Source organism: Misgurnus anguillicaudatus, chromosome 1, assembly GCF_027580225.2.
Source record: "Misgurnus anguillicaudatus chromosome 1, ASM2758022v2, whole genome shotgun sequence".
Classification (NCBI taxonomy): Eukaryota; Metazoa; Chordata; class Actinopteri; order Cypriniformes; family Cobitidae; genus Misgurnus; species Misgurnus anguillicaudatus.
The window spans coordinates 29,836,294-29,855,118 of NC_073337.2; the positions used below are offsets into that span (position 1 = coordinate 29,836,294).

An 18,825-nucleotide genomic window follows, 5' to 3' on the forward strand; every position below is an offset into this window, starting at 1 on the left:
TGTTTAGTTCATCTTCAACACCTCCCATCATTTGTATATTTCTTTCAAAAGTCATATTTTCATATTTCTTTTCCTGCTTATTTGTGTATTTTCCACCTTCCTGTTGTGTTTTAACATTAGTACAAACAGAAGTCTCAGTGTAAAATATGGTGCGTTTTATTTGCATATTGACATACAGTAGTCAGTGTCACATCAACACGAAGTAAGTAAAATATATTAAAAGATTCATCTAATAGACTGATGTTAAACGTTGCTATACAAATAAATTTAAATTAAAAGTGTTTCTCTTCAGGTTTTACTCTTCATTTAACATCTACCCCATCTGTACCCTATAACCTGTAGATGAAGTTTGACATTTGAGCTGTGGAGGCAGGATTGTAAACTATTGCTGTAAAAACACCCAAATTCTACAGTTAAATGTTTTTTATTCCACCAAAACTGTAATATACCATAAAGTCTTGCATTCAGACCTTTGTGTATAAGATAAGAATCAACTTTATGCAAAGTGTTCAGAGCCAATAGTGTACTCCAACATATTGTGCAGATGCACTTTTGGCAACCCAAGCTCAAATCCTGGCTCGAGGTCCTTGCCGATCCCATAATCCTCTCTCTACCATATACTTTCCAGTCGTCCAAACCTTTCCAAAGTTACACACATTGGAAAGTTCGTTTTGGACCATCAAAACTGTGTACAACTATTGCCACCACATTGAGATCTCGATATCTCTGACATTGAACTTTACAAAAAAAAAAAAACATTTATTTTAAAAGGTATTGCAGAGAATTTTATTTTTCCGGGTGGATCATCAAGACTATTGGTCCTCCTAGTTGTCAATCAGGAGTGTTGCGCAATTGCATTTTGTAAAAAAGTGGAGAAGGCGGTTCTTTTCTAAAATTCGAGAAAATCCTCCGGCTTACCATTAAGAGCCAGAATATTAAAGAATATCAAGATAACATAAATGCATCTTAAATCGCAGGCATGCAAACAAGAACTCACAACAAATATGCAAAATATTTGGATTTATTGTAGACAACAATGAATATTAACACTCAGCATACATGAAGACTTGAGCACACGAAGAGTTTCATTGCAAAACGAAATAAATCCATTTTTTAACATTTTTGTCAAAACATGTTGATTATTATGTTATCATGTTGTTATTTTGTTTTATGGTGCTACTTAGCTGTATTTTTTAAGTTATGAAGGTTTAAATCAAAACAAACCAAAAAATTAATTGGAATGCACAACCAAAAAACGAGATTTCTGAACAATTAAAAAAATGGTGGTTATCTCGTTTTGCAACGAAACTCTTCATATACAGATGATAACAAGGAGGAAACAGAGCATGATTACACTAATGACAAACACAGGTGAGAATGATTAAATGATAAAGACAATGACTGAACTAAATGATTACAATGATAAGAAACCAGCAAATGATAACAAAAACCCTAACATATATAAGGTTATATTCTTATAATAATATTATTCTTAAATGTGTAAAAATTTCAAATGAGCTGATGAGTGAGTTTTTTTTTGTGTGATTTGGGCAGGGCATAGATGTTTGATCAACTATTAAGCTTACAATAATTATTCTGTTTCTTACACACCTATTCTTTTACTTGAGGAGACATTTATACATTTCAGTTTTATTTCCACAACACTTTCTTCAAAGCACACTCAAATTAAGAGATAATGTATAGGAAACAAAATTATTGCAGAAATAAACCCAGACGGTGTGATCAGGACCCGATGAGCAACGCTGAATTATTACATTAGGTAATAAACACTGACTGTTATGTGATTGTACTGCAACCCAGAAAAGAATGAAAGAGATCACCAAAAATGTACATGTGCCATCAGTAGTTCAATATAATATAAAGGGACAAGAACATTTTTGTGAATACAAAACAAATTATTGTTACTTATTGTGAACATCAAACTGCAGTTTATGTGACAATCACAAGCCTCCCAATTTATACAAAATATCTAAAAATGTGTTCTCAAGATAATTTAGGGACTTTGTGGTTAGAATGACACAGTGGTAATTTTGGTGTTAACCCTTTAATGCCAACTAATGGAAATGTAATGCTTTAGTTTGCGGTGGCGGCTGGTGACTTCTCTTGCAAGGGGCATGAATTCAAAATATGTGTTCATTGCATCATGTAGACCATGTGTATCACGTGTCTTGTCAATATAATATATGTCTTGTCTTGCCTTTTGCACACACGTTGAAGTGGTATGATATAAAAGCAACCCGTTCTCATCATTTGGGTTGGATAAAAATACTCACAAGACAGTCACTTAACACTTAACTCTGATTACACATGACATTAAGACAGTATCTGATGGATAATTTTTTTTATACAAATTGAGATGTATATGCATTGCTTTTTATTTATTTATATTTTTCATTTATTTTCCCCTTTTCTTTTCCTTTTCTGTTTTACATGATGTTGAGCATTTCTGTTAATCTATGATGATTATACCTGATGTCCCGTGGTAGTCTGTCTGGATTTTTTCCCTTTTATTATTCTGGATAAAACATAAAATAATAAAAAAGAGAGTATCTGGCAAAGTGAGTGTTTCTTTATCATAAACCCTTTAAATGCATGTGCAGCAGACACTTTTTTTGACAAGACACATGGTTCACACGATGTGCCGAAAACATATTTTGAAATGACCCCCCCACACACACACACAGTAAACCCATATACTCAAAGTAATTAATTGTATTTAGTAGTGTTAACTTAAATCATTACAATTAGTTCAAATTAATTAACCCTGTTAAAGCTGTAGTCTACGATGTTGAAAATCGGTCGAGAAAGCCTGAGATGGTTAGTAAGTTTTAAAAAACTCATCCCGCCCCTCTGTGCTACCTGATCCCTCCCACCGGGAAACGACCTGAACAACGTCACTCATTCAAGCTGTGATCACTGGTAGTAAACATCAGAACAGAGATTTACCGAGCAGTAAACACATAAAGCCTTGAAGGAATGAACAATTACAATTATGATTCCCCTCGACGTTATTTACTTTCACAACAACGTTTGGCATACGTTTCCCCTCCTGAGCTTCAAGAAATTACTTTATAAATATAATTACTTTGACCCGTGATACGCGATGCTAAACAGCTAACATTCCAATGCCGACCGGCAGCATGAGCATGTTGTCAGATTGATAATATCATATTTATGTAACACCTCACACAATCTTTGTAAATATAATTATTTTGACCCGTGATATGCGATGCTAAACGGCTAACATTCCGATGCCGACCGGCAGCATGTTGCCAGACTCATAAAAATATATTTATGTAACACCTCACACAATAAAAGTATAAATAAATGTGTACCTGTTCAACAAAAGTCTGCCGTGTCTGCGTCGGTTTTCAACCCCAAATCTCCCTGAAGCTTCCTCCAACAGTCAATGGCGGACCATATATTGATTCTACTTAGAGTAGTTCCACACTTTTTTTACCTCTGCTCTTTCTTCAACAGACTTCCTTTTCTTCCAACCTTTACTGTAGGGACAAGCAGGGGCTGCTTGCTGCTGTCGGTTAGTTTTTTTCCATTAGTGAGATGTTGCTGCTTCGCTAGCTACCATACACTGACACAAATTTCATGTCGCAGGCAGGAGAGGGGCGGGGTGGTGTGCGATGGGGTGGAGACGCGAGCACGAGGTGGATTTTTAAATGTAGCAGGGATTGGATAAGAGCAGTTAACCAATGTAAGCTGCCCGGCCGGACAGTTTACATTGGTCAACTTATCTGTTACCATACACCCAATAGACCAGGGCTAGTCAACTGGCGGCCCGCGGGCCAAGTGCGGCCCACCAATCATCTTTATCTGGCCCGCCGGTCACCTATGGCCGTTTCTCAATCGGAAGGCTGCAGTCTCCGGACGTCGCATATGCAGACTGCATATGTCATCAAGATTAAGTTAACTGAGGATTACATTCACAAATCATAAGCATATTACAACAATTTACGATTAACTAAGAATAATAGTCAACTTTATAATTGTTAAAATTCTGAAATAAGACCTAATGACGTATGCAGCCTGGAAATGCGACCTCCGGAGGCTGCAGCCTTATTGAGAAACGACTATAGTCTGATTTAAATTCAGCGTGGTTACTTTTACCTTACCACTGTACAAGACAACACAGACAGGGGCTGTATGTGGTGCCAACCATCTGTGGGTGCGTAATTATCTGATCCAATTCGAGCTTTGGATGCATTAAAGAAAATAAACTTATGCAACTACACCGCATGTGACGCGGCGACCGGCAGTGATGTATTTCAGTGTGTTCCAATCAAAACTGTGTGCAAAGTTAAAATTATTAATTATTGTTGGTTTTACTTTATAAGTAACACTTGAATACTTTAATTACTGGTAAGCAAATTATTAACTATGCATATTTTCGTAGATTAAAGGTTCTCTCCCATGACAGATTTACGATTAAACTACATTTTCATTACGCCACTAGGGGGCGAACTCACGACAGTTATATTTGAATGTAATGTACAATGGAAAGGCTGTTTAGCCTATATATCTATAAAATATTAAAAAAGAAAACATGTAGTGCAATTTTAGTCATTAGGAGAAGACTATATGTGGCTATATGTTGTGAGTAGTTGACATGTAACAATTAATGAAAGTAAACCGTTATAAAGAAAATATGTTTAGAAGTGTTGATCTCTTACACTTTTACTATTAACATTTGGCTCTTACATGTTAAACTGCAATTATTTTTTAAATATTAATAAAGAAAATATGAGTTTTCAGTAATTAAAAGGCTTTTAATTTTTTTAATGCATGTTTTTAATATGTTTTTTTCCAAATATACTACAACAAAAGTAACAAAAACGACAACAACACACACACATACAGTATATGGTAAAAGTAAAAAATATATCAAAAGTAAAAATAGGGGTAAAAGTTGGCCCGCGTCATATTTACAATTTTAAAATCTGGCCCCCGAAGAAAAGTAGTTGAAGACCCCTGCAATAGACTGAATGGATTTTTTAAATTCTTTTTTTTCTTCATATTGTTAGGATTTTACTGTAGAACCATAACCAGCATCTAAACGATTAATAATGAACAATCTTTGAAATCGTAGACCATAGCTTTAAAGAATTTTCTGATACTTATGAGTTTGTAAAAATGAAACTCTTTAAGTTAGAAAAATAGATTTTGTTTATTAATTTACACAAACTGTCTCTTTAAATGTACTCCAACTTAAAATTTCTCAGAATAGAGATTTTTTATCTGATGTCATCCGTGTACACGCAAGCTGCCCGCGTTGTTCTCCTCAAGATGGCAGATCGGTCTCGTGGTGCTGTAACTGCACCTTTCCACTCAATATCAATCCAAAAGCAATTGTACTCGTCATGTATATATACATATATATATATATATTTTGACAGTTAAGTAGAGAGTCAGAAATACAACATGTTAAGATGTGTTTCAAGAAAGAAAACATGTGCTTATTCTGTTGCTAGCTTCTGTTTAGGCAGATAGATAGCCAGATTTAGTGTAATTGTAAAATATCAACCTTTAATCTGAACCTTATTAAATAGCACAAATAATTTATTTTTTAAAACTGTATGTTTTAAAACATAAATTAGTTTAACTTTATAATTCAGATTTTCTGTGCAAGTATGTGTTTGAATATATATCCTCAATTCCTGTTAGTTCCCTCGCCTGCGCTACAGCTTGTAGGCCAATAAAATAAGCTTTTATTTTATTACTGTCATTCTAATTTAAAGTCATCATTATTATGATCAGTGTTTGTTTTAGTTGGACTCCCTGTATTTACTGTAAATGTTGCTTGTAGATGAGTTTATTAAGAGCTGATAGTATCCATCATTATTTTAGATTGAATGAAACTCATCTTCAGTATATTTCATAACACAAACATCTATCACTGTGTCAGAAATTAAAGAATCAGACTAAACTGAACGATTCTAAAGAGAAGAATTAAAGGAATCTAAACTCATATGATTCACTTAATATCCAGAAATAAATCTCATTAAACTCTGATATGAGCTAATAATCTTTATTAATCACACATAAAAGAGAACAGAAATGACATCTGATGAGTAAATATCATGAACTTTAACCCACTCCCAAAATATAACTAACACATTAATTTTATATAATTCAACAGTTATTAAACTAACATTAAAAAAAAGATATTGTGTCAGGAGATTAACATAGAAACTTTTTTTGTATACATGAAATGATTCTAAACTAAGTCATAATGTTGTATTTAATCTTTAATGTTATATGTTATATGTTTATAAATGAACCCTACTTCTAAAGAACAAAATAAAATTAAAACCAGAAAATGAACAAACAACAACAAATAAATGATAGACATAAAATATTTGATTATTTTCTGATGCAGATGAAGTTGAGTTTGTGAGATTGAGGAAGGCTGATCCAGAGATGATCTCCTCCAGACTGAACTGCTCCAGCTCTGTGTTCAGTGTTGCAGTCCATCAGTCTTGTTTCGTTCCCTGGAGCCCAATTCTGATAGCACACGACCTCTCCTCGTATCCAGATCCAGAGATTCATTTGACAGTAATAGTGTAACCCCATCCACACAGCGTCAGTAGAGGACTCATTAATCACTTTAGTCACCGTGAACTGAATCTTCTCTGAATCAACTGAAACCAGATCCACATGATTCTCTCTGCAGTATCTCAGAGCTTCAGACCAGCTCAGATTCATCTGGATCAATATCAGATTATCTGAACACACAACAAACACAAACTACACATCAGATCAAAACAAACATACACCACAAACACTGAACTGAGATCATTTTAATAATGAAGAAACTTCTGGCATCAAACACACATTGACTTTTATTACTCACGTTGACACACAAAGGTCTCAGAGAAACTGCAAGGCATATTATTCCATTGTCCCTGCAGATTCATCATTACCTCTGTACATTTTTCAGTATCAAGATTATTTGGTTCAGGAGGATTCCAGTATCTGAATCCAGATTCACTCTCATCTGACCACTCCCATGAGTCACTGAACAGACCAATCCAGACTTCAGATATGTTTGTGTCATTCATGATCTTCTGAATCTGTTGATTCTCAGTCTGATTCCTCACACTGATCAGATCAGTATGATGCTCTCTGCAGATAGACTGAGCGTCTCTCCATGATACTGAAGAACCATCAATGATGAATCCTTTACTGCTCTCTGTTTAAGAAAATAAAGATTGTGTCATGATTTACTTTGACTTTTACTTCACTTACAGTATAGATGTCAATCTACAGAGACTCTTTACTTATTTAAGTTTTGATTAATTACAAAACACTTTCAATGTTTGTTAATAAAGCTGAGTTAATAAACTGATCTGAGTGTTTTTTAGTTTGTTATAATTTCCAGAAGCAGAGGTATATAATACTTAAAGTGGAATTTAGACAAACTTTAGACATAAAATGTCTGTTATCACGAGTAATCTATTTCCATTTTGCATTTTACATGAGAAAAAAAGAAATTTGCACAATTTCGATTATTAGATTGATAGTGTGTTGAAGCGGAATTTTCGTAACGGTCTTTGATGGACTCAATTAACCAGAATGCACTGCACAAAACTGAGTCATTAGCTCCACCCACTAATGACCGATGCAGCCTTCAGGTTAGTTTGACTTCATGCAGCGCCCGCAAGAACCGACAGCTGGATGACGTCAAGGTTCCGCGAGAGCGATTGCAAAAAGCAGACTCCTCTGTATAGGCTTGTTTGAGATGCAGCTTGCCTGAAATTCAGACGAGAGCAGACGGCTGCAGCAAGGGGAGGAGTGAAAAAAGAGCTTTAAAGTCAGACACTTCACCAATCTCGCAGTCCAGTCGACTACAAACGTCAGCATAGGCAGAGATCACGTTCGCGTATTTTATCGCGGATTAAATAGATGCAACTTAAATACCAATAAATTAATTTACATAAAGATGTTTATAAGGAGAATCAACGAAGGTGAACTGTTCGTTACTGGAAAAGGTTACTTAGTAAATGTTGGGATGAATAAATCTAGTGGTAATACAAATTCGTTTCTGTTGTGTGAAATATAAACAGCTCACAGTACAAATAAATCAACACCAATACAGAAGTTTAGAGGAATTCATAAAAAATATAAATGTCATAGTAAAGAACAACTGAATTAATATAAAAACTACTACAGGAATGAGAGTTTTTAGAATTAACAAGTCATCAGCTGACATAACCTGGCCAATGAGCATTAAGCTGTGTCGTCAGCAAGTCTTTTCCCATCGTGCTTTTCGTCAACGCAGTCGGTGGAGAGCAACTGCGCTCGGCTGTAGAATCCGACGAGCCCGCCTCTCCATCGCGAGAGTTATTTTGCACACGTCAGCGTGACATTAGAGCAAGTCGGACGTAAGTCGGACACTTTTCTAACCGACATGCATCTTGCGCGGATCACCGGTGATCGATTCTGCGCAGAATTTGCTCATCTCAAACAAGCCTTATGATTTCACCAATCGCTCTCGCGGTACTTTGACGTCATCCGGTCGTCTATTCTTGTGGCGCCGGGTAAAGTTAAATAATCCTAATAACTTCTTTTACCGCTCAACCTTCTCTCAAATCAACTCAAGTCAACTTGAAGTTAGCCGGCAGACGTACCCAACCAAAGATTAACTCCGCTTTACCTGTCTCTGAAGGGGAAATCACAAAAACCCTTGATAAAAGATGACTGTCATGTAAAATGGTAAAAATATCTAAAACATAATTTGGCTTAGTTGTAGTGTTTTGTGTAACTACGGTAAACATACTACGTAGAAAGTTATTATAATGTTGTTGTTATTATAAACACGAGCAAAGCAAGCTAATGTTAGCTTATCCTGTGCAGCTGTCAATCAAAGAACGTTATCATCTACTATCAATCATCTCGCCTCAAGACCCGCCCCCATTTAGAACGTTCAGAATTATGTAGTCATGCATTTTTCTTCCGGTGATTTGATGACCTGTCAAATCACCGTTACTGTAGCAGTTAAAAGTTTCATTTTTGATATGGAGATAGTACATTTCATGGCAGCACAATCAACTACATATATGTCATGAAATATAGTGTTGGAGCATAATGTTGTTTAGGGTGGACTTCCGCTTTATGTATTTTAGTTACATTTTCTGAGTGTTTGTCTGGGGAAAGAATTTACTTTTCTTTACTAAAAAATGTTCGCTACATTCTAAAGCATAGAATCATACTGTGTATTCATTATATATTGCATATTAAAATTGATTTAATGCCTAATTACATACAAATTGTGTACTTTTACTTTCTTGAGTAAAAGTACAAAAATAATTTTTACTTAAGTACAAAAAATTACTAGATGTTTAATGTACTTAAATATTAAATATTAACCAAAAATATAAATGATGGAGTAGTGGAGTAAAATTATGATAATATGCTTTGGAATATATGTTTTTCAAAGAAAAACGCTAATAAAATTAGCCTGGGTGCCAGCCGATCTTAGCCACGCCCACAACATTTTAAAAGATGGGAAGATCAACATGTATAGATGTATAGTCACAGTACCAATGAATGTAACAGCCGCACGCTACTGCAAAATACACATTTGAACCATAAAATCAATCGCCTAAAACATACTTTGCAGCGCAGGCATGAATACCCCCATTTCGTCAAAATCCAAAGATGAGGGATTTGGATTCAAATATCGGACGACCCTTCTACGTTGTCAAGTGATGAATTGGGGGGTACTCTCAACGTCAGCTTATAGACGTGAGGGGGAATGACCAACTGTACGTGATCGAAAATAATAAAATATCCTACGTTAATTAAGGCATGTTTTAAACATACAGCAAATACAGCCCTGTACATATGACATTTTATTGTAGACCAAATATATCTATATAAAAAAGAGAGAGAAAAGTCGTGATACACCGATTCAGACAAGGGTTACTGTCCCACGAAAATGTTTGGTCACCGCACCAATAATGATTGTAACCGTATGCGGCGCACGCTTGTGCAAAATGCACATTTGCAGCATAAAATCAATCGCCTAAAACCATATTGCGCAGGCAAACCGATAAACCCATTTCGTCAAAATTCAAAGATGAGGGGTTTGCATTCAAATCTATAGGACGACCCTCTACGTTTTCAAGCAACGAATAGGGGGTACCCTAAATGCCGGCTATGAACATGAGGGGGTCATGACCAAACGGCAGTATGTGACGAATAGGGTGTGAGACTGTGTTGGGAAGATCGGTCTGGGGTTTCTACGTTGAGGAGCTACTATGCGAGACCCAAAGCTGGTCGACCAATCAAATTTTCAGGGTGGGCTTTATACGATCATGGACAGATGATCAACAACAGTAACGTAATCAACCAGGTCACCAGAGAGCGCGTGTGTTGAATCTATTTACAACGAAATGGCTGCCGCTGTAGAACTCAGATGTGTGGATTCTGACATTGAATCTGTTCTAAAAGATATCGACAAAGCATTGATTTTAAAAGAGGAACAGAGAAACGCGATCAAGGCGTTTGTTGACCGGAAAGATGTTTTTGCCGTTCTTTCTACGGGATTCGGCAAAAGTTGGTCGCACTTATGGAGGACCAAGTTAAAGAAGCAACTGAAATGGGTATCACGGCGATGCAACTCTGGATATAATTAGCGGTCGTTGCCAGCGTCTTTTCGGACTCCGATATTTTTCAAGCAAACGTAAGGGGTATCGTCGTGGATGAAGTTCAACTAATGTACAAATGGTAAGCGATAGTCTGACAGTATGACTTAGTAAATACTCAATGTTGTGATATAAATGAAATGTTGTAAACATAGTAGGTGTTGATGTACATTCGCTAACTCAGACTTAGTATAATCACAATTTTAGTGTCATTGTAGCCAGGGCCGGATTAACAAATTCTGGGCCCCTGGGCACAAAGGCATCATTGGGCCCTCCCAGCCCTCTTCCTAGGGTTCCCAACTGTCCTGTATTAGCCGGGACATCCCGTATTTAGAGCCAAATTTTTTTGTCCCGTTTTTTGACTGCTACGCTGATCTAACCAGTGACTGATACAACAGGCTTGTTCGACAAGAACCGAGATTCGAGAAATCATACAAAAAAGACTGCTGTCAAAATGCTCTCGCGGTACTGTGATGCAGAGGTGGAAAGAGTACTGAAAATTTTTACTCAAGTACAATTACAAGTAGTTGTTAAAATAATACTCAATTACAAGTAAAAGTACTGGTGTTAAAAATGTACTTAAGTAAAAGTACAAAGTACCCCTCTTAAAAACTACTCAAGTACAAATTACTTTTTAGCCGGTGATATTTATTGAATAACCATTTAATCCATTGAATGAAATCAGAAATATGAATGGATTAAAATCAGGCAATTTGTGTTTTATACGAATAAACACATAGTACAGGAATTTTGTCTGTTTAAAGAATGTTAAATGATTTTAACAGCAGCTATTATTATTATTATTATTATTATTATTATTATTATTTCATATTGTTTCTTCTTATAATTTTTATCAAGTTACAAAAATGGTCTAATGTTATTATTATTAATGAATTATGATGCAACATAAATAAGCTTTTTGGGTTATTTTATTTAAAAACAGATTTTTGTACATTAACTCATTCCCCGTCAGCCATTTTTCGAAAAATGTTGCCCGCCAGCATTTTTTATGATTTTCACAAAAGTTTTACAAAATGCTTTCCAGGAAAATTTTCTTCTAAAAATATATAAACATACACATATATCAAATGAAAGAACAGACCCTCTACTTTTAAACAAACAATAAAAAAAGTGAAAGACCGTTTCATCCTATTTTTTCCCTGCTTATAAACCCTTAAATATTGGTATTTTTCTTTACAAATACACTTTTTTTTTACAAAAAGCTGAAACAATTGCATTTTTGTGAAGGAATTTAGTTAGAGATCAGATTCAGAACGAATATCAAATATAAAATTAGTAAATAACGTTTTGGCTTCAGTTTATCCATAAATTGTGTAAGTCCGCTATCTAGTGGACAATCGCGGTATTGCACATTAACATAAATTCTTCAGAAACACGTTTTTATGGAAATGTTTTTTTTTTCTTAATTGACAAGATAACTCCTCAATGGCAGGGAAAAGAGTAAAAAAATATTATTGGACAAGAAAGCTTTGAAAAAGTAGCCTACTAATATTTCAAAAGTTATCATAGCATTTAGCACTGACATATGTGTAATTTAGACAGGCTGTCAGTGCAGTTACACTGCTATGCCAGTGGCAACAGACGAATTTGATAAAAGAGTCCTTATTAGACTGTTTATTTTTATAAGCTTAAAACACTGATTCAATATGAATAATACAATGTTGACAATGACATGAAATTTAACTTTGATTTAAATTTAAATTTAACTTAGCATTTTACAATGCTAAATCTTTTTTTACGGTCTATGTGCTCGTCACCTAGGTAACTGAAGCTCATGTTTCAAGTGATGTTTTCAGTCACATTATCGTGAGGTCTATCCAACATTAAAAACGAAAACGATCACATAAATATGGTTATAAGTCTTCTTACCATAATGTGCTTTTTGAGATTAGAGGCTGACGTATTGTAAGCCGAAATCACTGCAGATGGCAAACAAAGTTTGCACGCTGTCTCCTTTCCTTCCTCTGTTTGTGAACAACTCCCAGGTGCGGCCAAAGGCACTCATCATCCGGTATTTCTTCGGAATTTTTAATTAATTCAGCGTCCATAACGCCAAAGTTCTTTGACATTAAAACACTAAATACAACGTCACAGTGAAGGACGTGCGAGGATCGATTGAATAGCTCTCCAGAGATTTCCGCTCCAAATACAAGGGTTTTTATTGGCCCGCCCACGATCAATCATTTCTATTCACCTTATTTTTCACGACAACAAGGGCGGCGCCATTTCGCTCATTTTGTCAACGTTCTTCCGGCCGCATAGACGATGAGCAGCTGAGGTAGTGACTGAAGGCGACGCGTTAAAGCTTTAAAAGCTCACTCGAGCGCCTTTATGTTTCTTTCTTACCAATTTTAAGCCAACTGAGGAATACCCTTATCCCAAGGTTCGACTACGATGTTCCGGTAACTTTAAACCACGCCGGGTGTTGAAAAGGTGGCCAGTTTCAGGTAAGCTATCTTAGCTAACTTTGTGCTCGTTCGCTTGAAGTTAGATTTGTGAAGTCCGTTCTACAAATACACTTAAGATCAGTAACGTTAGTTTATAAAATGCAACTAACGTTATTTGAATGGTTTTAATTATCCACCTATATTTTTATATTTACGATAGTACAACGAGATATGTAGTACATTACATTATTACAGTAGCCCACGTGATTCCTACAAGTTGCTCAGATTTCAGATGCTAGAATGTCAGTTCATTTCTCATTCAGATATTGATAATGACCTATTAAACAACGTATTATTTACTAAAGTTAAAGGCTGTGTGTATAATGTTACTGTCTCTTTTTAATGCATCTCTCTCTTACACACTGTTCTGTTTAAGTATGGGTGCCATTTATATATTAATTCTCATGATGCAAGTTCATTTTAAATACTAACATAAAAATGTTTATGGTTATATTGTTTTCACAGATGCATTGATGTGTAGTGATGCAGTGGACAACTGTGAGGATGATACAATCAACATGTTCCTAAACTGTGATGCAGAAACACAATGGGAGGATCCATCCGTCTCTGACCACAACTACACTTTAACATCACAACTCAACCTGAAGCAACCTACATCTGATATGGGAAAACAATGGTGCAGTTTCCCCGACAGGGCTTATCCTGGTCCCAGGCTAAAATGCATATTTGAGCTACAATAATTTAAAAACACCTTTTACTGACATACCTCAACATATATGAGTGCCATTGTTTTGTCACAAGATGCGCACCAGTCTTGTTTTTTTTTAGGGTTTGTTTGTAAAAACTAAAATGTCCTAATATAATTAAATCCTAGTCCTGTAAATCCTAGTCCTGTAAACCCTGTCCGAGAAACTGCTTCAATGTGTTGAGCTGGCACAAATGTACATATCTCTGCTGAGAAACAACCATCTTTGGTTCAGCTTTACAGAGGGTTGATATTGCATCCATTACACAGTCGCCAAGCACTTTACCAGTACATACACCAACAGCTTCCAGATAAACACTTGGGATCAGCTCCTGATGACTCCGATAAAGCTGTGTCTTAATTTATTTCAGTGTGTTATTGCTTTACCTGTTGTAAAGTTACATTAAACCTTAATATGTGATCAGATGTCATGCAGTGATATTAAACATTTACAGTGTGATCAGATGTTGTGCATTTATATTAAACCTTTACAATGTGATCAGATGTTGTGCAATTATATTAAACATTTACAATGTGATCAGATGTTGTGCATTTATATTAAACCTTTACAATGTGATCAGCTGTTACATGTCATGCAGTTATATTAAACATTTACTATGTCATCAGATGTAACCTGCCATGCAGTTATATAAACCTTTACAGTGTGATCAGATATTATCTGTAAGGAATTTCTTAAACCATATGTGAGCTTTGTAGATTCCACTTAAAAGGATTTAAGTCTCCTGATTTGAAGGAATAAGTGTTGGCAAGTTTGCAAATGAATTCTATCATGGTACCACATAAAAACGAAATAGTTATTGGACTGGCTAAGGTGCACATTTGCTATAAAAAAAGACGAAATCACTGTGTAAATATTGGTAGACATACTTTTAATAATTTTCAATGTTGCTCCATCAACTCCTGACAGGACGAGGTAATTAAATATGCCAGGTTACTTGCCACGCCCGCTTCATATCGTCTAACCACGAGACGATTGATGGGACAATATAAGACTATATGAGCGTCGTATGAAGTTTTAACCGTGCTCCTAATTTCAAACATTTACAGCAGTAGCGATATTTGTCAATTCGCTAAAGTTATAGTGAACTACAAACAATCTTCTAACCACCAAACTAACCACCGAATGCACTGTGCCATATTAGCAGCGGAAGTCGGTTGACAAAATGCGGAAGAGCGAAGAATTAAAAAGGGGCGTGGCGGAATAAGGTGAATTGGATATCAAAATGCTGTCAAAGATTTGAATATTAATTTAATTCAAATTCTACAAGTACTTAGTAACGAATGTGATTTTCAAAGTAGCGAAGTACATTATTTACCTTAATTTGTACTTAAGTACAAGGAAAATTACAGACTTAAAAATTTACTCATAAAAGTACAAGTACACGAAAAAACTACTTAATTACAGTAACGTGAGTAGTTGTAATTCGTTACTTCCACCTCTGCTGTTATGTCATTCACCTGCCAGTTCTTGCAGCGCCACAAGCAGCAACACAACAGCAGCAGTGCTGATTACGACACTTGATACTTTAATGATCTCCAACACCTTTCATCCGATCACAATCAGTATACATTTAAGAGTGTAAAAAATACGATTTCAAGTCTTCTTTTTTTATATAGTTGGCTATTTAGCGGTTTGTGCATGGATTGGATAAGATCTGCATAGTTACAAAGTCTCAATTCTGAAAAGATCCAGAGATCTAAAACGCCTTAATCTGAAATGTTTCAAGGAATTTCCAACTTTGCTAGGAAATTCTCGCTCTTGTGATTTACAGACTGTAACGTAAGGGCGTTTCAATTATTTAATGTTAACTCAAAACTCAATAACTAAAAAAATCAGCTCACAGAATATATGTTAGTTTAGTTTGTCACACTAATATTAACATCAAGATGATAACATTTTACCCTAAGTGCAGGAGTCAAGTGTTTTATTTTAGACAGATATTAAAGGTAATGGTTCAATTAAAGGACTAAAAAGTACCTGCTGTAAATTAACAAACTATTAATAAACCTGTTGCCAAGGTGTAAGAGTTATAAATTAATAATATATAATTAGGAGATAAGCCATCATTTTGACAAATAGCCTAAATACACTGTACTTGAGTGGGTGGCACTTTCTTGGACCGTGTCGCATGTAGCACTGCTTGCTCCAGGTGGTAGCGAGAGACTCACCGGCGGCTCGGGCTCGCAACCGGGACTGGTGGTCTCACAATTAGCCTCATTGCTAACATTAGCAACAGGTGCTTTCTCTAACGAGCAACTAGCAACCTCCTTTTAAAAAAAGCTGTCTTTGTAAAAAGACAGCTTTGTAAAAGGCACACTTTGTAAAAAAGCTCCTCTCGCGTCTTTTTCCTTTTTTTGCTTTCGCTTAATCTATCCGCTACGTCGATCCATTCTTTCTTCTGGTTTTGTGAAGATTTGACATTAAACCCACCCTCCCTTACCATTGTACCAATCGTAAAGGGCATGTCTTCTGGTAGAAAATATTCACAATATTTAATTGGAGTGTGTAAACCAGGCCCGGTACTAGGCTTGCTGGACTGGGGGGGCAGTCAGGATTTTTGGGTGGGCAGCCATTTCTCGACTAAAATGATTCATACACTAAAATTATGGATGTTTCAATCCAATATTACTTTGCATGTCTTATAATAAAAGGCAATTTATATGTCATTTTGCACGTTAAAATTTTAAAAGTAGATGCAATTAGATGAATGCTTTATAATGTTATAATGATTACACTAGTTTGACACATTTAGTCACAGTTAATGAAATCAGGCAAGCAGGTGATATAAATATAAAGCTGTACATATAGCTATATTTTATTTATGTTTACACTGCATTTAAAGGAACAGTATGTAGGATTGTGGCCAAAACTGGTTTTGCAATAACAAAACTAGTGGCTAAAACTGGTATTGCAATCCTACAACTGGTGGCCAATACACAAAATGACAACATAAACATCAGTTGAGGGCTGCAACTCCACTTTTTAAATGGCAATATCCTGGCCGGCCCACTGTTGTCAGTGATGTAAGTATTTGAAAAGAAAATGATTTCTTAATGTCTACTGACATATCAGGGCCATTTTATGATTAATTGATATAAATTTCTTACATACTGTTCCTTTAATCTATTATTTCACTTATAGATAAATTAAAGCCATTCTTATACCTACCCAACATATGCCTTTATTCTAAATAAACACTTGTTAGGAACTTTATTTCCACTTCTCAAACACTTTCTTCATTTAAAATAAGGTATTTTCAATGTGATATATGTGATAAGCTGTATTGTCATTAATTCCTGACCCTATCATACATGCTGCTGCAGCAACCTCAAATATCACAACAAAGCACAACGCTATAAATAATATATTTTGAAACATCATGTAAGCAATTTGACATGCATGGCAAATTTTTCAAAGCTTATCCTGTTTGCCTATAACAGCACCAGACAAAAGCACAAGCCCTAAAATACTGTAAGTGTGATTTGCGACGAGACCAAAGATAAATCACACTGCTTTGTTCATAACACAGCAAATCAGATATTATAATACAACGCACCATTATAAAATACAACGCTTTACCTTATGATGACCTTGCGAAGTGAAAGCTCCTCTTGAACTTAAAGTCTGTAGATTTTTGCGTGTGAAGTTTTTCTCAAACGCGAGCTGAATGAGCTGATGAATGACGATGACAAAACCTCTAAAATTTTAATTTAAAACTGCCCGCGATGCTCAGCTGTTACAATACTGTATATTTACTGTATAACCATCTTATATCATTTATATCTACTATATAGTATGCCACAACCAAACTGCATATTCTAATTTAAACAAACAGAACTACGTCTAAAACAAACACATTAAATGCTGCTGGAGACTTGCCATTGGCTGTTGTATTTGCATGAATAAATAATGAGGTGAGTCTAAGAAAGGATAAGGGGCTATTCTGGGCATGTTTTACTATAAAAAAGTTTTAATTTAATATGTGTTGGGTTATTACGTTTATGTAATACTAAATTGCATTGTTTTTGATATATATTTTAAAGATGCAGTTTTTTTTAGTTTCCGTCATAGAGAACAGTAGTACTTTTCCTATGAGTTAAATACTGCTGAAAAGACCTCCAAGGCTTGAATAAGTTAATCAGACGATAGTGGGCGGGGCTGTAAACGCTAGCGCTTGCCTAGAAAACACGTTTTTTGTTTAAAGAGACTCCGTTATTTTAAGGTTGGCTGGACATTTTTGGGGGGCAGAAGGAAAATCTGGGGAGGCAATGCCCCCCCAGCCCCCCTGTAGACCCAGCCCTGGTGTAAACATTGGACTGTTGACTTGCTCATTTTAATTTATTTTAGTGGCATAAATGCACATTACATCAAAATATGTTTTTTGTACAATTTTTTTTTGTATTTGATGTCATCAAAAAAATGCACGTTACATGACATGCCGTCGGGGGCCCCCTGGTGGCCGGAGGCCCCGGGGCAACTGCGCCAGTTGCCCATATGATAACCCGGCCATGATTGTAGCGAAATAACTAGCAGTTAGGTCAGAATGCAAAAGACGTCATTTCAACATACGTCACACACTCCGTTGCTCTGATTGGTCAGAGGTCTATCCAATTGAGTGCAGAGGCATTTTTCGGTTAAGACACGCCTCATAATCATAGCCCAATGGAGCGGTATCAGACTCAAATTCTGACTAGAATTGAGTATGACAACGTAAGGCTATAATAAAATACGAATAATTGAAAATTTAATTTTATTTAGAAAGTATAAATATTTAAGTACTATACATTCAACTCTATACTATACTATACATTCAACTGAAATAGTGAATGTGTCAAACATAATTTCACATGATATTTGTGTTTGTGTGATGTTTATTATTGTTGTCTTGTAAAGTTTACATCTGATGATGTTTTGTTAAGTGAAGGTTTGATGTTATTTTATGAAGCT

The 18,825-nt window shown here is 35.5% G+C and overlaps 1 long non-coding RNA gene across 1 annotated transcript; it reads left to right on the top strand.

Annotated features, from left to right (window-relative positions):
• The first annotated feature begins 12,890 nt into the window (after window positions 1–12,890).
• On the top strand, window positions 12,891–14,529 carry LOC141365252 (uncharacterized). The gene is made up of 2 exons (XR_012370457.1): window positions 12,891–13,150; window positions 13,616–14,529. It is a non-coding gene; the product is annotated as an uncharacterized lncRNA (long non-coding RNA).
• The last annotated feature ends 4,296 nt before the right edge of the window (window positions 14,530–18,825 follow it).